Raw genomic sequence first — 22,935 nt, 5'->3', positions numbered from 1 at the left:
CTAGTCACTTTAAGTCGATATTTTATTGGAGGTTCTAGCTGGAAATTTAGCAACAAAGAAAAATAAGAGGGATCCATACCAGAAGGAAAGAAGTAACCTCTATTTGTAGATGTTATGAGCTTATGTACAGAAAATCCTAAGGGGACTTATAAAACCACAAAACCCTAGTAGAAACAATAGGTGATTGCAGAGTAAAGGATCAATATTTTAAACATCAATTGTATTTCTATACTTAGGGAAACAATCAAAAAATGAACAATTCCATTCACAACAGTATCAAAAGAATAAAATACTTTAGGATAAATTTAACAAATACGGTGCAAGATTTGAAAAGTGAAAACTATGTCTTTGCCAAGAGTAACAGAAATCTAAAGAGTTATTTCATGTCTGTGGATCAGAGCCCTCATCTGAAGGAAATTCTCTTCTATTTGATTAATAGTTCCAACTCAATCCTTATCAAAATCCAAGTAAGTCTTATTCTCTCTAGTCAAGAGATTGACTAGCTGTCTCAAAATTTATATTAAAAGGCAAAGGGTCTAAAATAACAATCTTTTTTTTTTTTTTTTTTTTTTTTTTGCTTTTTAGGGCCGCACCTGTGGCATGTGGAGCTTCCCAGGCTAGGGGGCCAATAGGAGCTGCAGCTGCCGGTGCACACCACAGTCACAGGAATGCCAGGTCCTTAACCCATCAAGCGGAGCCAGGGTTCAAACCCGCGTCCTCATGGATACTAGTTGGGTTCGTTATCACAGAGCCACAGCAGGAACTCCCACAAAAAACAATCTTAAAAATAACATCCCAGTTCCAAAACGTACTATAAACTACAGTAATAAAGAGAGTGTGGGACTGAATAAAGATAGACATATAAACCAATGACAGAGAAATGAGAGCCTAGAAATAAACCTTTACACTGACGGCCATCAGATTTTCAACCAAGAAACACTGGGATACCCACACACAAAAGAATGAAGTTGGACCCCCTTACATCACGACCATTCACAAAATTTAACGCAAAATGGAGCTGAGGCCTACAAGTAGAATTAAAGCCATAAAACTCTTAGGATAAAATCTCTGTGACCTTGAGTTAGGCAAAGGTTTTGTCCCTGGCAAAGCCCACTGAGGTCCCAGGGAAAAATGAGACGGCATCTCAGTAATAAGGTCGAACTTCTTCTTTTGTGCTTTAGTCCAGTTTCACTTGCCTGCAGGAGGCCGGGTGCAGAGGCCTTGCTTTCAGCAGGACGGAGGAGAGTTTCCTGGGCCCAACTGCTGGGCCCAACCCCCCAGTTTGGCGGGTGGGGGCAGGAGCGCTACAGGCGACACCTCGATTCAAGATGGCGGCGGCGGCGGGCTGAGCGCAGAGACGCTGCACACGGCCCTGCAACCTGGAGCGTGAGCAACGCGCCTGCGCCTGACCCCCAAGAATGCCGCCCCCTCCCTGCTGGAGAGAAATGCTTCAAAGCAGCCCCACCTACAGCCTTTTGGAAAGGAGGGGAGCCTGTCATCTAGAGCCTGCGTTCTCCCCTCTTCATTGCTTTGATTTGCTCAAAAACTAAAACTTGGCTTCTAAACCAAACTTGGTCTGGTTCTACTGGTGCAAGCAACATGGGGCACGAGGACCCTTGTGAGAGCCCGACTCCAGAAGGTTGGTAATAGTTTTCTTAGATACAACAGCAAAAGTACAATCCATAAAATTAAAAATTAATCATGTGAATTTCATCAAAACGTAAAATGGTATGAGTCACCCTTAAGAAAATCTCATCACTATAAGAACTATTTGAAAATTATATATCTGCTGAAAGATGTGTATACAAAATATGTAGAACTCTATATAGAACATGACTCAAAAGTAATCCAGTTTAAAAATAGGCAAAGTAACTGAATAGCTATTTCACCAAAGAAGCTATATGAACAACTCAATAAGCATATAAGATGATTAACATCATTAATCATTAGAGAAATGTCAACCACAATGAGATAACCACTTCATACTGCAAAAATGACTAGAATTTCAAAAAGGCAGATGATAACCAGGGATAGCAGAGTTATCATTGTGGTGCAGTGGGTTAATTATCTGGCTTGTCTCTGTGGTGTTGCTGGTTGTAACCTCGGATTAAGGATCCATTGGTGGAGTTCCCATCATGGCGCAGTGGTTAACGAATCCGACTAGGAACCATGAGGTTGCGGGTTCGGTCCCTGCCCTTGCTCAGTGGGTTAACGATCCGGCGTTGCTGTAGCCCTGGTGTAGGCCAATGACTACAGCTCCGATTCGACCCCTAGCCTGGGAACCTCCATATGCCGCTCCACGGCCCAAAGAAATAGCAAAAAGACAAAAAAAAAAAAAAAAAAAAAAAAAGGATCCGCTGCAGCTCTGGCTTATAGTTTGCAGATGCAGCTTGGTTTCGATCCCTGGCCTGGGAACTTCCATATGCTGAAGGTGCAGCCAAAAAAGGGAAGGAAAAAAAAAGGCTAGGATGAACTAGAGCCCTCAGTAAATTGGTAGAAATGTAAAATTGTACATTCAGCTTAGAAAACAGTTTGGCAGTTTCTTAGAAAGTTTAATATAAATTTTCTATATGACTCAGCAATTCACTCCTAGGAATATTCACCCAAGAGAAAGGAAAATATATGTCCACACAGAGACGTAAATATGAATATTCACAGCAGCATTATCCATAACAGCCAAAAAGTGGAAGCAACCCAAATGTCTACCAGCGGATGAATGAAAAATCAAAATACTATTCAGCCATGAAAAGGGATAAAGAACTGATGCATGTTAAAACATAGACGAATCTCAAAAACACTATGCTGCGTGAAAGTAGCCAGATAAAAGGGCCACATATTGGAGTTCCCGTTGTGGCGCAGTGGTTAACGAATCTGACTAAGAACCGTGAGGTTGTGGGTTTGATCCCTGGCCTTGCTCAAGGGGTTAAGGATCCAGTGTTTCCTTGAGCTGTGGTGTAGGTCACAGACATCGCTTGGATCCTACATTGCTGTGGCTGTGGCACAGGCTGGTGGCTACAGCCCTGATTTGACCCCTAGCCTGGGTACTTCCATATGCCATGGGTGTGGCCCTGAAAGATCAAAAAAAAAAAAAAAAATCCAGTGATTGTCACTGCTGTGGTATGGGTTCAATCCCTGGCCTGGGAAATTGTATAAGCTATATGCATGGCCAAAAAAAAAAAAATTGTTGAAACTGGCATGAATAATTACCTCTGGGAAAGGTAACTGGGGGTTATCTTGCACATCTGTTATGGACTGCATGTTTGTGCTCCCCCCAAATTTATATGCTGAAATCTAATCCCCAATGTGATATTGGAGGGGGGCCTTTAAGAGGTACTTAGGTCCTGAGGGTGGAGCCCTCATGAATGGGATGAGGGTCCTTATGAGAAGCCCCAAAGCTAGTTCACTCCCTCTTTTTACCAATTTACAATACATAGTCTGCCACACAGAAGAGGGTCCTCACCTGAACCTGATCATGTGCCACTGTGATCTTGTATTTCAGTCTCTAAACACTGGGAGAGAGGAGTTCCCTGGCGGCCTACTGGTTAAAGGACCTGGTGTCATTACTACTGCAGTGCAGGTTCAGGAACTTCCACATGCCACAGGCATGGACAAAAAAAAAAAAAAAAAAAAGCTGTAAGAAATAAATTTCTTAAGAAAGGGACTGTATGTATATATGTCACTGGGTCGCTTTGCTGTACAGCAGAAATTGGCGCAACATTGTAAATCAACTCTACTTTAATAAAATATTTAAAAGAAATACATTTCTATTGTTGGTAAGCCACCCAGTTCACATTCTTTTGTAATAGCCGCCTAGCTGACTAACATGTAATACTGATGCAAAAACAAATCTAGCGTTTATTTTAGAGTAAATAACTCAAGTAGATGTTAAATCATTGCTCAATTGAAAGGACAGTTGTTGGGCAAGCACCCGTCTGGGAGCATATGTGGGTGTCAGCCCCTCTCCCCAACCCCACTGTGCTTTTGACACGGAGAAGAGAAGGGCACAGATGCCAAGACCTTTTGCAGGAAAGCAGTGAGCAGGGGCCACATCCAGGAGGGGAGGGAAGGACAGGAAGCCCCGGCTGCCCCAGGGAGATAGGGCAGCAGGGCCATGGAAAAAGCAGCAGACCCAGAAAGAAGCTGCCTTGTAAAGATAGCAGAGTGCCTGGCCTCCAGAAGCAGGAGTTCCTGCTCCCAGTGAGGATGGGGGACCCCCAAGGGATCGTTAGTTACAGCCCCATCTCCTCAGGTCCTGTTTCCTGTGTGTCTCTAGGACATACCCTCACCCCAGAAGTCATGAGCATGTCCAGGTCCCCAAAGACACTGGCTCAGGTGGGGCTCGTCCACTGGCCCTTGATTCATCCTGGGAAAGCGGCTGCCTCTTCCGGCTCCATCCCCCCAGGCTGCTCAAGGGAGGCCGAGGACTCTGGAGGCCCCCTGCCTGCTCCAGACCAGAGGAAGGGGGCTGGGCGGCTACCCTCCCCAACTCTTCCCCAGCCCCACTTGGTTCTGGGCCTTCCATGTCCCTGCTGGGGAGCTCTAGGCAAATTCTTTCTGTGTTTACAAATGCCTGTAAATCTGTGACCTCCTTCTCCAGCTGACCTGTCCTGTAAGACTTTCCTGGAGCCCTTAGCCAAGAGGGCCCCTGCATGGGGGGGAGGGTATCTCTCTGCTTGTCCATACCCCCCCCCCACCTTCCCAGAGAACCCCTCCTCTCTCTCGTCCTAACCCTTAGGATTGGTTGAATCCCAATATGGGGTTGGGACTTTCCAGAAGCTTCACTAGACCTATTCCCAGAATCTCCCCCTCAATGCCACCCATCAGGGGTCTTGAATACCAGGTGAGGTGAGCCGAAGTTTTCTTGGATCCCAAAGAGCAAGATGGAGCCAAGTGCAGAGGAAAGAGCACTGGACCACAATGAAATTCTCTCTGAACCCAATTACAGTGTTAACAATAGCAGCTGGGGCGTTCCCACTATGGCACAGCAGCTGTGGCATGAGCCTGCAGCTGCAGCTCGGATTCCATCCCTGGCCCAGGCACTTCCATATGCTGCAGGTGTGGCCAAAACAGGGGGAAAAATAGCAGTTGATAATATATACCTTTCTCTCTTTCATGTGGATTAATTCATTTAAGCCTTCGAGGTGGGTACCGTTGTTTTCCCCATTTCACAGAGAAGAAAACGGGTACCAAGAGGTTCGGATGTTTGCCAAGGTCCAGAGCTATAAGCAACAGAGCCAGGACTCAAACCTAAGTGGTTTGATTCCAACAGATACACTTTTTTTGGTCTTTTGTCTTTTTAAGGCCGCACCCACGGCACATGGAGGTTCCCAGGCTAGGGATCTAATCGGAGCTGTAGCCACCGGCCTACACCACAGCCACAGCAACGCCGGATCCCCAACCCACTGAGCAAGGCCAGAGATCGAACCCGCAACCTCATGGTTCCTCATTGGACTCGCTTCCACTGCATCACGACGGGAACTCCTTAACAAATAGGCTTTTGAGTCATACTTTTTTCTTTTCTCTTTTTTTTTGTCTTCTTAGGGCCGCACCCATGGCATATGGAGGTTCCCAGGTCCCAGGAGGTTCGCTGGCCTATGCCACAGCCACAGCAGCACCAGATCCGAGCTGCATCTGCGACCTATACCAAGCTCATGGCAACAGTGGATCCTTAACCCACTGAGCAAGGCCAGGGATCGAACCTGCGTCCTCATGAATCCTAGTCAGATTCATTTCCCGCTGATGGGAACTCGCTGACTCATCCTTTCTACTGCCTCTCACGGTCCTTGGACAAGACCCCATCTCTGAGCTTTGGCCCATGCTCCCTTCTCCACCCGGCAAAACATAGCCTTCCATGCCCAGTCCAGTGTTTTCCCAGATATGCTCCCTCCCCCTGCACTAGATTGAATGGCATGGCATCCTCCTCTGGGCCACTAGGCTGCCACCTCCTTCTACCATGGGGTGGACAAGCCACTCAGTCTTTGCCCAGGCATGACACCGCTCCCCACCGAGCCATGAACATTTCGAGGCATGCCCTGCACCTCGTCTATCATGGTGTCACCAGCCTCGAGCACACAGCTGAGCTCTCCAAGAGCTGTTCAATGTTCCAGATGGGGCTGGCCTCTGCCTCTGACTTTCTGCGAAATTTAGGATGAGTCGCTGCCCTTCCCTGGCCTCCAGGGTTCCCAGGAGTGAGATTTTTCTCTGTTCCTCAGCTGCTGAAAGCCCAACTGTCCCTGTCAGAGAAACCACCTGCGGTCCTTTGCTCCGCATTCTAAGGAAGAGAGACCGGGAGAGAGACTGCTGGTTGGGTCAGTAGAAGGTTCTAGGATCTCAAGCTGGACTTGCACTGTCTCAGAGGAAAGTCTGAGTCACCTTCCTGTATGGGAGTGGAGTTTGCTCTCTCTTGAGTGATAAAGGGCCAGGAGATTTCCTGACACCCCCTCCATCCAAATCTCCACTCCTCCAGCCTAGGCCCCAGAAGGAGGGGTATCCAGTCCCTGTAAAATAATAACTGTTATTTTTATCCACCGCACACACCCATTTCACTCACAGGGCTGTGCATTCCCCAGCCAGGGAGGCAGAGCAGTGCAGGAGGGTTGGGAAGACAGGCAAGGGTCAGGCCACAGCGCCAGCTCCAGGTTGCTATGTCTTCACCTCTCCAAGCCTCAGTTCCCCCATCTGTAAAATGGGACAAGCACCTTTCCTCAGGGGTCATCGCTGTGAAGAAAATACACACACGGCGCACAGACCTACAGCTCCACAGCCGGCTTAGACCAGTGTATATGAGAAGATTGTGAGCAAGTGGGGAACAAAGAGCAGGTGTGCCATCACCTTCCTGCCCCCAGTATCCTGCACACACTAAATATCCAAAAGACCTAAGGAAATGTTCCACTCTGTTCTGCTGCCAGGAGCTGGGTGTCTTTGGGCAATGTGCTTTCCCTCTCTGGGCCCAGCCTCTTTGTCTGGGGGGTGGTGGTAAAGCTGTCTAAGCTTGCCCTTCAATATCAACACCCAAGGGAGAGTAGGTGGGTCACATCAGGGACTCTGCGGTTAACAGAGCTGGCCTGGTGTGATTTCTGTTTCCAGTGCTAACTAGCTGTGTCACACAAGGTGATTCCTCGACCTCTCTAAGCCTCGGTTTCCTCATCTCCAAAATGTAGTCAGTTTCTCCCTACCTCTCCATGTTGTTGTGCAACTTCAACGCATGTAATTTCCAAATGCTCTGTTTGGCACAGACCGGGAATATCCTAAGTGCTCAATTAATTACAGATTATTTAAGGGGAGAAGGAGGAAGTGGCGGGGACAGGGGAAGGATGGTTGTAAACCCTATGTGGTGGGAACCCAGAGCGGTAGCGGCATCAAATTCTAGCTGGCGAGGCATGGAGTGGAGCTCCTCAGGGGAGATGGGCCCAGAGGGGGAAGGTGATTCACCCAGTGCCACACAGCTGCTGTGGCAGAGCTGGCAGAGCTGGAAGAGGCTCAACAGATCTGGCCCCCTTGAGGGCTGGGAGGCAGCGATGGTTGGCAGGGGGCAGGGACGGGCTTGCAGATGACCCCTGGAAAGGCGGGTATTATTTTCTAGTGTGTAATAGGGAAGCTCTGATTTCCTCTCCTCTTCCTGAGAACCAAGGGCTCCTTTTTTTTTTTAATTTTTATTTTCATTACTCAAATGAATTTATCACATCTGTAGTTGTATAAACCAAGGGCTCCTTAAACAAACAAGCAAACAAATCTTTGTTTAAGCTTTATTTCATTCGGCCAAGAAGTTGTTTAAAATAGTATAACTGATGGAGACAGTTTATCCTTGTCAACTTCAGCCTCAGACTTGAAGAATGAGCCCTGGACTATGAGGCAAGACTGGGTTTTAGGGCATTCCTGTTGAGGCGCAGCAGAAACAAATCCAACTAGGAACCATGAGATTTCAGGTTCGATCCCTGGCCTCGCTCAGTGGGTTGAGGATCCGGTGTTGCCAAGAGCTGTGATGTAGGTCACAGACGTGGCTGGGATCCCACATTGCTGTGGCTGTGGCGTAGGCTGGTGGCTACAGCTTTGATTGGACCCTGAGCCTGGGAACCTCCATATCCTGCCAGGGCAGCGCTAAAAAGACAAAAAGGAAAAAAAAAAAAAAAAAAAGACCGGGTTCCAGACCTCTCTGGACCTCAGTTTCCCCTTCTGTAAGATGACCAGATTCTACAGGCAGTCACGTATGCTTGCAAACAACCACCAAAATATATGGTTAGATTGGGGGTGGAGTTGCAGGGGGAGGAAAGGAGCAGAGTGTACAGAAAACCATGCATGGGAGGTGGGGAGAGCTGTACGAATCTTCTCCTACCCGCACAGACGTCCTCGAGGGATGTGTGAGGAACCAGCGACAGGGGTTACCCCTGGGGAAGGAAGCGGGGAGCAGGGATGGGAGGTAACTGTTTCACTGTTTATTCTTCTGTACCTCCTGAAAATCAAATTACATAAATGTCACACCTGCAAAAACTTTTTTTAATACGTAATGGAATGTTTACGTTTTGGAAGCCAGCATTTTAGCATTTTTAAAAATAAGTGACGGCAGTTTTGATTTCCTTTTCACACGCGGAGGTTCAAAGAGAAAAATCCCCGATGGGCAGGCTCTCTGGCCAGAGTTCCTGATGCCAGCAGGGAAGGGGGAGGAGGTGGGGGCCAAAGAGGAGGAAAACATCTAAAAAGTCAAGCTCCCTTTTTGTACTTTGAAAGATACAAAAAGAAAAGTGAAATCCTTACCTTTCCCTCGCCAGAGATAACCTCTGATGATAGCTTTTGTGACTCATTAGGGAGAAGGCAGGACTTAAAAAAATAAAATTAGAAAGAAGGAAAACATTGTGAAAGGCAAGTTTTCATTTCATTTAACCCTTCAGTCTGGTAGGCGCTGTTTCTGCAGGTGATTTTTGTCCTGGGCACCAGGCTGGGCTCAATGCTTCTCAGCTAGGAATGCAAGCTGAGAGGCTTCCTGGAAGCATCATTCCTACAGGACTTCTCCAAGGTAGGCAGTGACAGCCCCAGCTGGCTCCTGCGGAGGGGAACACTACCCAGAGCCTGCCCCGTCTGAGGATCTGACCTTGGCAAATAACCTCACACCTGGCTGTGTCCACCATGGTCATCGGTCAGCGGAACCACAAGCATCTCCCCAGCTAAGAAGGTGGTAGAACTTCCCAGAGCACAGATGCCTTTTCCCAATGAAACCGAATACAAGCCCGTGTCCTTGTGCTTTGAAGTAACAGGCTTTTCCTTTAGCCTCCCAGACCACCGCCAGTCTCAAAAGGATGACTCAAGGGTTAATAATTAAGCAATACTGATACAGGGGAAAACGAGTTGCCACAGTCTCCAGTTATGGTGCGCCCTGCCTTGGCCCGCTGATTTGCTCTAAGGGGCTTTTCACGAATGATCTCTTCCTTGCTGAACTGCTTTCTTTAACGAATGGTTACTTTGTAATTACAGTTATATTGCATCTGGTGTTTCCTTTTCCTTTGAAACACTTGCTAACACACCCCTTTTTTTTTTTTTTTGCCTTTTCTAGGGCCGCACCCACGGCATATGGAGGTTCCCAGGCTAGGGGTCTCATCAGAGCTGTAGCTGCCAGTCTACACCACAGCCACAGCAAGGCCAGATCTGAGCTGCATCTGCGACCTACACCACAGCTCACGGCAACGCCGGATCCTTAGCCCACTGAGGGAGGCCAGGGATCGAACCCAAAATCTCATGGTTCCTAGTTGGATGCATTAACCACTGAGCCATGACAGGAACTCCCCTTGCCCCCCCCCCCCGCTTCCTTTTGTGAGCCAGCTTCATTGCAGAGAGAAGGTCAAGCTGCCATAACCCCGAAGATGGCCAGAAACTGTCACCAGACCACCTGACTCCAGCCTTGATGACTCTGAAATAGTCTCTGGAGGGAGAAGAATGAAGACACCCTAATCCTTATCAACACGCATCCTTTTGTGCGTGTGTTTGTCGTGGTTGTTGTTTTTAGGGCCACACTCGGGGCATACGGAAGTTCCCAGACTTCATTGCTTAGCCAGACAAAGGAGGCCACAGCAGGCTAACACCTTCAAACTGTGTCCTCCCTTGAGAGGAGACAGCGTGGGGTTTTATGGGTTTAGCTCGAAAAAACAGGGCTGTTGAGGAGGTCCGTTGTGGCTCAGCAGTAACAAACCTGACTAGTATCCATGAGGATAAGGGTTCAATCCCTGGCCCTGCTCAGTGGGTTAAGGGTCTGGTGTTGCCATGACCTATGGTGTAGGTTGCAGATGCAGCTCGGATCCAGTGTTGCTATGGCTGTAGCTCTGATTTGACCCCTAGCCTGGGAACTTCCATATGTCCCCGGTGTGGCCCTAAACACACACACACACACACACACACACACACACACACACACACACACACAAACAGGGCTGCTGAGGAGTAGGGTGTCTGCATTCTTCTCCTTTCATAGATTATTTCAAAGTCATCAGGGCTGGAGTCGGTCAGTCTGGTGACAGTTTCTGGTGGTCTTTGGGGTTGTGGCACCTTGACCTTCTCTCTGCAATGAAGCTGTTCTTTCTGCTTCACCCAAAACTCTGTCTGAGACTTAACTGGTACCAGTGAACAGAGGCCATGTTTCAGCTACACTAGCATCTCCACAATAAAGAGAATACACACTCGTGGTAAGAAATTCCCAGAGCGCAGAGAATGGGAACTCCTTTCTCATTTCGCCTCTCCAGAGGGAACTGAGTTAGCAACCGGGCTTCCTGGCACCTCCCGGAGTGGTCTGTAGGTTATCAGTCTTGGGAGGCAGAGAGGGTAATGGTACCCATTCTAGAGATGAGGAAACTGAGGCTTGGAAAGGGAAAAAGATTGTTGCGCCCACACAGAAAAGTGGTGACGTTGGAATTTGAACTTGCCTTTCCCGCCCTCAAGTCTACACGTTTCTGCACTCCACCATGGTGTAAGCTCTGAGCAGCTCTGTCCTGGATTTACAGTGCTTCTCTGCCCCATCTGTTGTCCCAGACACCCACACAAAACACACTCCCGAACAGAGGATGGGAATCACCGCCTGGTACACTCCCGCCTGAGGCACCCAGGTGGAGGCTGGGTGCTGAGGCTTGGGCTTTGGAGCAGTGGGAACAGCCTGGAAGCAGAGGTGGATGGCAAAGCCATCACATGCTGTGCAGAGGCCAGGCAAGGAAAGAAGTCAGGCCATCCTGGCCCACCTCCCTTTTATTTGGAGTAGGAAATAAGCAGCAACTAGGTGTGGCTATGTGACTGGCTGATAAAATGATAGCAGAAGGCATTGGATGAGAAGGTTCCAGAGCAGGAGGGTAGACTGCTGGGGCTCTCCCTTTTGTTCCCCCCTCCTCTTCCTTCCTCTGTGCCGCCGTCTGGGATGTAGACGCCATGGCTGGCACTCAAACAGTGTTCAAACAATGTTGGAACAGCAAGAGAAGAATTTAGATCCACCATCCCACCTCTAGGCCAGCTACCCCTGGATTCTTTTTATGTGAGGGAGATACGAACTCTAATGATAAAAAAAAAAAAACCCTCGGAGTTCCCATCATGGTTCAGTGGTTAACGAATCCGACTAGGAACCATGAGATTTCGGGTTCGATCCCTGGCCTTGCTCAGTGGGTTAAGGATCTGCTGTGAGCTATGGTGTAGGTTGCAGACACAGCTCGGATCCTGAGTTGCTGTGGCTCTGGTGTAGGCTGGGGGCTACAGCTCCGATTAGACCCCTAGCCTGGGAACCTCCATATGCCATGGGAGCGGCCCTAGAAAAGGCAAAAGGACAAAAACAAAACAAAACAACAACATATACAAATGACTGACCCATCCATGGGAAGTTCCCATTGGGGCACAGCGGAGACGAATCCCACTAGAAACCATGAGGTTGCAGGTTTGATTCCTGGCCTGAAGCGGTGCCCTCACCCCTGTAGACATAAAACCAACATACACACACACACTCTTAATTGCACATGTGCAATGTGTATAAATACACTTCACACACACACCATGTTCTCACCCCCAGAGACACCTACCTCTACACACCCACCCACACATACCCATAGACACAGACACTGGCACACGGCCCGTCCCCACCTCACTCCCCGCAGAGCCTCTGTCAGAGAGGCCACGTCTCCCTCTCAGCCAAGCTGCCCACAGAGGTTCTGCCCTCTCCGCCCATTCAAATCCCAGCGGCTGTCTTCTTGCCCAGCTATGGTGTCAGCAGATGCCACTTGTCCCCAGCCATAGCTGGGCCCCTACCTCAATCTCTCCTCCTTCTCCTGACCAAGATTCTAAGGCTCCCTTTCATCCCCGAAGCCCTGGTACCTCATGGAGTTTTGCTGAAGAACCATGCACTTCACCAGCCCCACTCCTGAGGTTTATGCGCACAGATATCTTGAAGGGGACAGTGGCTGGAAGATAAAAAGCCCGACTCTGGGTGGAAGCCCAGCCCTAGCCCTCATTCCAGCCCCGATGACCTTCCTCTTCCCCAGGTGCTCCTATTTTCAGAATGTTTTTGTTTTTTGTTTTTTGTTTTTTTGTCTTTTTGCTATTTCTTTGGGCCGCTCCCGTGGCATATGGAGGTCCCCAGGCTAGGGGTCCAATTGGAGCTGTAGCCACCGGCCTACGCCAGAGCCACAGCAACGCTGGATCCGAGCCGCGTCTGCAACCTACACCACAGCTCACGGCAACGCCGGATCGTTAACCCACTGAGCAAGGGCAGGGACCGAACCCGCAACCTCATGGTTCCTAGTCGTATTCGTTAACCACTGTGCCACGACGGGAACTCCCAGAATGTTTTTGAATCCCTGGCCTCAGTTTCCCTCAAGAGTCCTCATGTCATGTCCTAGGGATGATGCTCTGTATTCTCTTACAAGTTCATCACTAAAGGGCTCTTGCGTATAAGCTTAAATTATACCTAACAGCCCACCTCTGGGACCCTGCCTCCTAGGTAGTGAGCATTAAGCTCAAACATCTTTGTCCACCTATGAATGGCTACAGGGAGGAAGAAATGAACACAGCCCCTCGGGAGTCTGGCGGGAACTAGGACCTTACCCGTCTCTCTTTTTAGGATAAGGGAAGCCTGAATCCTCACTCAAGGAAGATGGTTTTTTGGGACACTAGCCCACCATCTTCTCCGACTGCCGGCTTTCCAAATAAAATTGCTACTCCTTCCCCATCAACTCGTCTCTCAATATATTGGCCGATCACCTGTCAAGCGGTACTAGCTTAGACTCAGTAACACCCAGAGGGTAGTAACCTGAACATTCAGTCTGACACAAGGCTCTTCTATAAATGTGGCTCCTTATTGCACCACAGACATGGGATGGAGCTCATGAAAATGCACTCTGGCCCCAGCCCCTTGGGGTCCCCAGGGCTGGGCAGAGTGGGCACTCAACCTGGCAGCTGAGTACGTAGAAGGAGGCACGGGCCTCTCTTCTGTAGCCTGACGTTAACCAGGAGAGACCTGCTTACCCTGTAATCTGAGGAATCAGGGCACAGGGACTGAAGGCCTTAGTTGGGGTGCTGTAAATATCTGGGGGGAATAGATTTTGAATGTAAGATTCCAAGTTTCCGCCTGGAACAACGAGATCGGCAATGTCTTGGGAGCCCTGGGAAGTGGGTTCTATCCCCGCCCAACACTGGGTTAAGTATCTGGTGTTGCCACAGTTTCAGCTTAGGACATGACTGTGGCTCAGATCTGATCCCTGGCCCTGGAACTCCATATGCCGTGGGGCAGCCAAAAAAAAAAAAAAAAAAAAAAAAAAGAATATAAGAGTCACTCATTCATTTGCTCAATTAACAAATACTTCCAGAGTGCCTAGATCCACGAGATGCCAGGTGCTGGCACTCAGTGGTGAATGCAGTGTAGGGTCCAGTGGGGGCACATGTGGCCTGAGAATCACACACACCATGCTAAGGACTGACCCAGGCTGGAAGCCAGCCTCCCTGGGAAGGATGGGTCCATGGACAGCTCTGAGGGCTGTAAAAGCACAGAGGTCCTTCAGCAATGCTGAATTTGATTGATTGGCATATGGACGTTCCCAGGCTAGGGGCCAAATCAGAGTCACAGAAATGTGGGATCTGAGCCGTGTCTGTGACCTACACCACAGCAATACTGGATTCCAGACCCACGGAGTGAGGCCAGGGATCGACCTGAATCCTCATGGATACTAGTCGGATTCGGATTCATTTCTGCTGCACCACAATAGGAACTCCTGAATCATTTTCATCAGAGAAAAATATGTCTCATTTTCATAGGAAGCTTGATAAATCAAGACACTTGCTCTATGATATCCATGGAAATCTTTGGAAAACAAAGGAAACGTTGGGTGTGCTCTTTTTCTTTAGAATGAGAAGTCACTGTCATGGCTTTTTTTCCTTTTACATTGCAAAAGCAGTGAATTTGGGGGACCTGACTCCCTCAGGACGTCTCTGCTTGGGGACAGGGCATCTGGCTTTGGTACTACTCTGGGATGCCTTACCGGGACTCAGTGAGTCCACCGTCACTTGTCCAGTCCCCTGCTGGCATGTCCTTTGTTGAGATCCAAAGACGATGGTATGATGTCTAGGATCTGGATGCCAGGAGCCAGAGAAAGGGACTATAGGAAACAGGCCTAGAGAAACAGAAAGCATGGGACCTATCAAAAGGTCAGAGGGAAACAGCTATTTGAGGATTAGAGAATTTCCGAAGGAAATGCTAAAACTCTGAGTAGCTCTCTTCGAGCAGGAAAGTCCTGCCGATGCTCGCTCCTTGTCCCTCCCCCAGGATTAGGGCCTTTCTCTCCCTCCTTGGAAGCCCCCCTTTGATGGGCTTGGGCATCGAACATAGCCTGCGGTGCTGTGTGCCAGCATTTCAGGGGCCCACAACTGACTCTGGACACTTGGGAAATGGCTGCACCAGCCCTGGGCCCTCATGACACACACAGAAGATGCTGTGTGGTAGCTGAAGGGCAAATGGAATTTCCATCCCTTTTGTACTGTATCCTCTCCCCAAGATCCTTGGCTTCCCTAGAGAAATGGACAGCCCGTTTTAACTGTTGAGGCTCCTTCAACTCCCCTCGATTCTCCTCAGACCCCTCGCCTCTCAGTCCCTGGTTGGGCCTTTGCTCACGCTGTGCCCCCTGCCTGGAATGGCTCCCCCTTCCTCTCAACCCCTGCAAAGCAGACCTATCAAATTGTCTTGTGCCCACCTTCTCCAGCAAGCCTCCTCCTGCTCTCTATCCCCTGGAGTGCCTTCCTGATTCTGGCAGGCTCTCTTGCTCTTTTTTTTTTTTTTTTTTTTTTTTTTTTTTTTGTCTTTTTAGGGCCGTGCCCAAGGCACATGGAATTTCCCAAGCTGAGAGTCGAATTGGAGCTGTAGCTGCCGGCCTACACCACAGCCACTGCCACTCCAGATCCGGTGGGGTCTTTCCCATTGGTATCTTTAAACGATACCACAACTCACCTCAACACCAGATCTTTAACCCACTCAGTGAGGCCAGGGATCGAACCTTCGTTCTCATGGATAGTAGTCCGATTCATTACCACTGAGCCACAAAGGGAACTCCAGGCACTTCTTGATACTTTACAGGTGAATCATTGAGTCTGCCACTGTCCAACAGAAACATCACACAAGCCACATACAGAATGAAAATTTTCTAGTAACAATATTGAAAAAGTAAACAAACCCATAACATGAATTTTATACATGAATTAATACAACACAGTCAAAGTATTATCAACATTTCAATATTAAAAATTGATAGTGGAATAGAGTTGACCCTTGACATGGAGGTAAAAGGTACTGATCCACCCACACGATCAAAAATCAGTGTATAATTTAGAGTCTGCCCTCTCCACCCGGGTTGCTCTCTACCTGTGCTTTTGCGTCCATGGATGGGGAGCCAACCAACTGCAGACTGTGTAGAATAATGGTATTTACTATCTAAAAATCCACGCAAAAATAGACCTGCACAATTTGATCCCCAAATGTTTAAGGGTCAATTGGATCCCCAAATGTTTAAGGGTCAATTTACATCTTTAATTTCATACATTCTTTGAAATCGAGTTTGTATATTACACAGACGATTCTTCTCAATTCCGTGTAGCTGCATTTCACATGCTGAATAGCCAGCTCGTGTCTACCACCTTAGCCAGCACAGATCTAGGTCTTATTAGTCTTTGGGTTACAGGTGACAGAAGTTCACATTAAACTAGCTTAAGTGGAAAAGGGCATTGGTTCGTGAAACTGAAAAAAACTGGGGCTGATGGTTTCAAGCCTAACTAGGTGCAGGTGTTTCAACAATATCAATGTCATCAAAGTTCTGACTTTCTTCTTCTTTTCGAGCTCTTCTCAAGCAGCCTCTGGATGGCAAAGCAAAGACAGCCACCACCAGCCCCACACTCCCCTCTACCAGCTCTGCCACCAGACCCCAACACCTCATTTCTCTTCGCCCCCACCCCCCTCTCTTTAGACCAATTGGAGTCACGTGCTCATTTCTGAACCAATCACTGTGTAGCTAGGTGAATGGCATTGGCTGATTGGTCAGACCTGAGAGTCACACGCCCATTTCCCCAGTTAGGGAGGGGAGTAAAGTCAGCTTCGAGTGACCTGCCTAGCCAGAGAGTGGGGGACGGGATGTTTCCCAAAGAAAATCAGGGACCTGGTACTAGACGACTGGGGTAGGGAGAGGGAGGGATTGGTGGCCAGAGTAGGCATGGGATTGAATCAGAAGGGCCTCCCAAAGAGCGCTGCGGTATCAGGTCAAACAGGAAAGCCATAATGGGATCTTGCGGAAATGTTTTCCATCCTTAATGACTCGTAGGGGATCCGCCAGTGAAGATGGATGACGGCCTCCGTGCTGGAGCCAGCAGGGAGCTTGGTGGACTACTGAAATCAGGAGCGGGGAGGGGGCACGGTGGGGGTGGGGGACTCAGGGCAGCCCTGTTGACCAATTAGTACCGCAGTTTATTGCCTCGACAGGGTTATGGTCGTAGGGAGGCAACTAGGAAAATATCCAATTCCCAGACGTCAGACACGGCGTCCCCATTCACCCCTCACAAAGCGCTCAGTCCACCCTGAGAGAAAGCCCTCGACTGCTGCAGCCCTAAGCAGAACACGAAAATCTTTTAGCCAAAAGAGGCAGAGCAGATGGGACCTGCCAGAGGGTCTGGAGGACCCTGAGCCCCAGGTGTGCAAAAGACGCTGATGTGTTAATGCAGAGGGCAGGCGGGCAAGTCAGAGCTGAAGGCTCAGAGGAAGACCAGCGGTCATGAGTAGCCTCAGCTGAAGAGGCTTCCTGACCTCCACCTGAGAGGGACAGAAAACTGACTTGAGGAGCCCGGAGAATTTACCCACCCATCCGTTTGTCCGTTCATGTTCTCCTGCAGTACCTATGCATCAAGTGACTTAGGCCAGTGACAGGCGTGGCACTACCTGAATACCTGGTGAACAAGATGGCCAAGGCTCCTGCCTTCTCAGAGCACAGAGCCTAGTGGGAGAGAAAAGTGATCAGCAAATAAGCACAGTGACACTGCATCTGTCAGAAGGAGGCCAGATTGAAAGTGAGTGGGAGGTGGGGTGGGGGGGTCATTTTAAGTCCGGTTGCAGACACAGGAATGGTGAAAGGAGACAGCCCAGCATGAGCTGAGGGAAGAGGGCACCACACTGAGAAAACAACAAGTCAAAGGCCCTGAGGAGGGTTCGTGCTTTGCTTAGTGTATGGGAGGAACAGAAAGATGGGGGCAGGGGCTGGAGGTGGAAGATGAGGTTGGAGAGGTGAGGACATCAGGAGGCTGTGGTGGTGGGAATGGCCCTACTTCTGCAGAGTCAGTCTGGCCATTGGGAACTTGCTCCACAATATTCACGAGGTTCAGGAAATGGTACTTGGCTTTCTTTTCCTGGGTTAGCCCTTAAAGCATTTATTCTCTTCCAGGAACTCTCAATGTTCAGCATGTATCAACTCTTCAATCTCTACAACCCTTTGAGGCAGATACGATTCCTAAATCCGTTTTACAGATCGGCAAACTGAAGAGCTGAGGAACAGAGAGGCTAAAGAACCATGTCCCAGAACCAGCAGAAGCAGGATCTGAATTCACATGGCTCCAGAGCCCACACGCTCACCTCAGCCCTGCTGCCTCAAGATAACATTGGTTCTGCACCCCCTGCTTATCAGAGTGGTAAGCTACAGAGTCTCCCTCATTCCTGGGGGTTTCTTTCTAGGGTGACCAAAGACTTGGGGAATTAATAAGCAGCCTACAGAACTTGGAGTGAGCTCCTGGCCTTGGTCCATTCTACTCACCACTGTCCACATGGTCCATTCAGAATCGGGGGATTGGAGTTCCCGTCGTGGCACAGCAGAAATGAATCTGACTAGAAACCATGAGGTTGCGGGTTCAATCCCTGACCTTGCTCAGTGGGTTAAGGATCTGGTGTGGCCATGAGTTGTGGTGTAGGTTGCAGACACGGCTCGGATCCCATGCTGCTCTGGCTGTGGTGTAGGCCGGCACTGTAGCTTTGATTACACCCCCTAGCCTGGGAACCTCCATATGCCCAGCTGCAACCCTAAAAAGAAAAAAAAAAAATTGGGGAACTGGGATGCCCATCTCTCCACACCAAGGGTGGACCTGGGGTCTTTGGCTCTGGCTCCAGAGGGAGGGACCAAGCAGTTCCCATCCCATCAGAGAGCCACACCTGCTTCATCCACTTCACCCCTGAGCTCCCCCCTCGGTGGTCCGAGCTGCCCAAACTAGGCCTTGGCAGGGATTCTGGCTGGGACTGGCACTGGCACCGGCGCCTAATGCCTTTTGTCCCTGATTCTTGGCCAAGGAAACTAGAGCCTGAAGCACAAAAACTTGGCCATACCTAGACTGGCTTGCTGGGAAAAGCCTACTCTTTTATGTCTCCTCCAATAATGAAAACAAGGGCTAAAAATAATGTCCCCAAGTCCAGCCTGCCTCCTTAACTGGCAAGCCCTCACTCCTTTTCTTTCTTTCTTTTTTTTTTTTTAAAGAGACAATGTCAATAAAGCACCTATCACAGTTCTAGGCTCAGAATAGTTCTCAGGAAGGAGTATGAAGCGAGAAAAATCGGGCTCCACTTATCAGCTGTGTGACTCAGGTAAGTTTCTTGGCCTCTCTGAACCTCATTTTCCCTCCTCTGAAAAATGGAGGTAACGATAATCCTTGTTGTGGTGACATGAACATTAAGTGGCACAATGATGTAAAGGACACATTCACTAAAACTCCGCTTTTCACCACCCTTTTCCCAGGCAGAGGTGGGAATGTGTGCCAAGGTCACAGGGATGCTATGATTCCCCGTTTCAGGCCACTGGGCTGGCTGAGCACCAGGTCTCCACTGGGGGACTGTCTCCATCTGTCTGAATTTGGGCTGAGCATAACCGTGCTGGGACTTCCCCGGTTGCTGGTAGACTTTCCAGAGTGAGCTCAGGGGACTTTCCTCTCCCAAGCTGGATAAATGTCCAGAGTGGAAAATTAGGGAGGTCTGTCCCTTGAGGCTCCATTGATGGTGTCTAGGCTGCTGATAAGGGGAAAATCGGAAAAAACAGGAATAGTGGGCTTTTCCCATTTTTGGTCCTGGGAAGCTGGGGTTGCAATAGGATCCTGAAATGGCTTCATCCAGGCCAGGAATCCGGCACCTGAAAGGTGTCGGGGAGGACAGCTGACCATCGACCTTCAAGCCTGGGGGGATGGGCTGGGTGGGGCCCCAGTGCTGACACCCCTCAAATGAATGCATTCTCCCTGCGAGGCTGGGAAGGCAGCAGGCAGAGCTGGGCTGGCTTGGGCTCCAGCTCTGGGCTTGCCACTGTTTTCTTAGCTCTAACATGATGCACACTTAGAAAGACTGGTGATGTTGAGCACAAGGGGAAGGATCCAGAGGTGGAGAGCACAGGGCTTCTGCCCCAAGAGGATCTTGACAAACCACTCAGCCTGTGTGAGCCCCAGCTCCCTGGGCAGAAAAATGGGGGAGGAGTTAGGGAGCTGGTGACTCGTGTCTAAAGCACTAGCATGGAAGGGAGGGGAAGTATGACCGTCTGATAACCTCTGTGGTCTTGGTGACTTTCTGTTGCGTCCCTGCATTCCCCCCCCCCACCACACACACACGCAGAAGCCAGCCAGGAGGGCTTGTCCTTATTACTTCGAGAACGCATCTTGAATCTTGAACTTGACCACCTTTTGCAGTTCTCCACTTCCCTGGTTCAGCCACTGTCATCTCTCACCTCCTTTCCATGGCCTTCTCTCTGGACTCTGATTTTTCTCTTGGCCTCTCACATCCGTTGTCCATACAGCAAGCCAAGGAGTCATTTTAAAAGGCCAATCGAACCATGTCACTCCCCTGCTGAAAGCACCGCAGTGACTCCAACATACACAGAAGAAAATCTGAGCTCCTCTGCCTGGTATCCCAGCTTGTGTGATGTGGACTTCCACCTCCTCCCACCCTTACCCTTGCCAACAACCACACTCCCTCCCTGCCTCAGGACCTTTGCACTGTCTATGCCTCCCACCTGGACACCACTGCTCCTGGTTTTGACTCTGCTTGTCTCTCCCTTTGGAACTCAGTGTCACCTCCTCTGATGGAGGCCCCTCCTGACCACCCCTCCCATGAGAACCTCTAGTCACTCTTGATCACTGTTAAAGGAGAGTTTTTTAAGGTAAAATAGGATCCTCCCATAAATATAAAATGGACACAAGTCAGAGATTTCATTTAACTCGGTAATTTATGGGGAAGCCGCTAAGATGTTACAACTGACTCAAAGGACACACATGTATTGCCAATCAGAAATGATGACATGGATTTATAATACAGATATTAAAAATGGCCACTATCCACAGGGCAGCAATTAATCGCATTCCACGCCAACAAAATCCATTTGCATTTCTCTGGTCAAGAATCATTTGCGGAGTTCCCGTTGTGGCGCAGTGGTTAGCGAATCCGACTAGGAACCATGAGGTTGCGGGTTCGGTCCCTGCCCTTGCTCAGTGGGTTAACGATCTGGCGTTGCCGTGAGCTGTGGTGTAGGTTGCAGACGCGGCTGGGATCCAGGGGTGCTGTGGCTCTGGCGTAGGCTGGTGGCTACAGCTCCGATTCAACCCCTAGCCTGGGAACCTCCATATGCCCTGGGAGCGGCCCAAGAAATAGCAACAACAACAACAACAAAAAGACAAAAGACAAAAAAAAAAAAAAAAAAAAGAATCATTTGCATGTAGAAGTAATGAAGGATGCAGCCTTCCCTTGAGAATTCCTTGATGATTCCTTTGAGAATCAGCCAGAACTGATAGCCCAGACAGGACACCAGTTATCTTTCTTGGCCTATTTCAAAGTCTCTTACAAGTTTCCTGACATCCTCTTTCTTGCCCTTAGCAACACCGGAACTTTTTTTTTTTGTCATTTTCTCCCTTCACCCCAAGCTTGAATGTGTCTTGAGGGCAGAAATTCTGTTTTGTACATGGTGTCTGGAAGAGTGTCTGGCACATAGCAACATAGCAAGCACTCAGTAAATGTTTGCAAATGCCCTTTGCAGTGTCCAGGGCAACGTATTTTAGGAGAGGGTGGAAAAGAGGTCATTGCTGAACCCAAAGATACAGATTCTGATGGCCAATGAGGAGGGGGCATTTGGGACAAGGAAAGCGAGGAGGGTTCATCGCCAGGACCTCTGCCCACTCTGAGGGCTGCACCACCTCTTGGCATCCCAAGCCCCAAAGGGAACTGACCTGGGGACGGTAGGGAGTGTTCTCTGGCTGAGGTCACTCTGTTATACCATCTCAAGCAAGTCAGAGGGCACTGAATCTAACACAACTATTCACACCCTCTGGGTCTTTCTGCTGGACTCAGCTCACCGGGCTCGCTCTCTCAGGTTCTGTCTTTCAAGACCCTCTGTGCAGCCAGGGGCGGGGTCTGCCCAGGTTACAAGTAAGGCAGTGGTCCAGCCACGCCGGAACCTCCTCGGTCTCCTGTCTCCCCATCCTGCCCGCCTTTCCTTAGGAGTTGCATCTTCAAAGGCGTCAGTGTTTACACCTAAGGAGGAAATAGTCCACGGGTGTAGGATGTCTTCGGTTGAATTTAATACCCCGGGCCTGGAGATGTGGCGCCTGAGATCCTGGGAGGGTAGCGGTACCCTTTGCCTCCAGGAAATCTCCTGGAGAAAGGCACCCTCACGACCTGAAATCTTCTGGTCCCTGGACCCAGCCAGTGCGTTGAGTGTGGGGTGGGGGAAGGAGGAGGCGGAAGGTACTGCGCGGGCCTTGGAAGGGAAAGTGAGTCGCGAAATGAGGAAACGGGAGAAGGAATCGAGGCAGGGATTAATCCATGGATATTCCCCGCCCGCCTGCTGTGCCAGGCAAGACTCGGGCACTAGTGACACGGCCACACGAATAGGATGGATCTGGCTGTGCCGCTGCTAGACGTGGTCTAACCCAGAGCCTAAATGAGTTAAGCACACATACAAATGTGAAGCTGGAGTTTTGACGAATGTTAGGAAGGAGAACGAGGTACGCCTGCCCAAGGGACCTTGCGGTATCCGGGCTTCACCTGGTTTGAACGTCAGCTGAGATTTAGAAGCCAGTGCGAATGTGCGCTCTTGACTACGTCACGCAGAAAATGCGCAAGGGCATGTATGCCGAAATGCAAGGGTTCTTGCAGATATGCAAGAATCAAAGCTGAAGTGAATCAAAGCAGAAGGAATGCATGTAGGCAGCACAGAGGCACAGAGGTCGAATAGTCCACCGTCGCTGGGCCTTTCAGAGTCTCCAACATACCGCGCGCGCCCTCTGCTGCAGCCCAGGCGTTTCGCTCCGCCCCTCCGCGTCCCATCCTGAGAAAGCCGGTATCTAGCGCCTCCCAAAGCCGATTGGAGAACGAGTCCTGGTGTTTGCAACGCATGCGCGCCGTAGATCTGTTTTGAAGTGAATGGTTGGTAAAACTAGGAGCCGGTA

General features: G+C 49.6%; 1 protein-coding gene and 1 long non-coding RNA gene across 4 annotated transcripts in view; one reads left to right on the top strand and one right to left on the bottom strand.

Annotated features, from left to right (window-relative positions):
- CCL22 (C-C motif chemokine ligand 22) overlaps positions 1-1,347 on the bottom strand; it is a 29,089-nt gene extending 27,742 nt beyond the window's left edge. For 2 of the 3 annotated variants that reach the window (XM_084958290.1, XM_084958289.1), the window contains exon 1: positions 1,197-1,347. The gene's annotated coding sequence lies outside the window, so the exon portion shown is untranslated. Of the gene's footprint in view, positions 1-1,075 lie in introns of all 3 variants that reach the window. The other variant, XM_084958291.1, reaches the window with a different exon arrangement.
- Positions 1,348-16,604: 15,257 nt separating this feature from the next.
- On the top strand, positions 16,605-19,102 carry LOC106507575 (uncharacterized). Its single transcript, XR_014805670.1, has 4 exons — positions 16,605-17,174; positions 17,374-17,547; positions 18,002-18,162; positions 18,996-19,102. It is a non-coding gene; the product is annotated as an uncharacterized LOC106507575 (long non-coding RNA).
- Positions 19,103-22,935: the final 3,833 nt, after the last annotated feature.

This window comes from Sus scrofa, chromosome 6 (assembly GCF_054392235.1).
Source record: "Sus scrofa isolate SSC_HxYL_T2T_F1_AM1 chromosome 6, Sscrofa_HxYL_maternal_Yorkshire_Landrace_v2.0, whole genome shotgun sequence".
NCBI lineage: Eukaryota > Metazoa > Chordata > Mammalia > Artiodactyla > Suidae > Sus > Sus scrofa.
The sequence above is the reverse complement of the archived record's forward strand: the minus strand, read 5'-3'. Positions and strand labels throughout refer to the sequence as shown.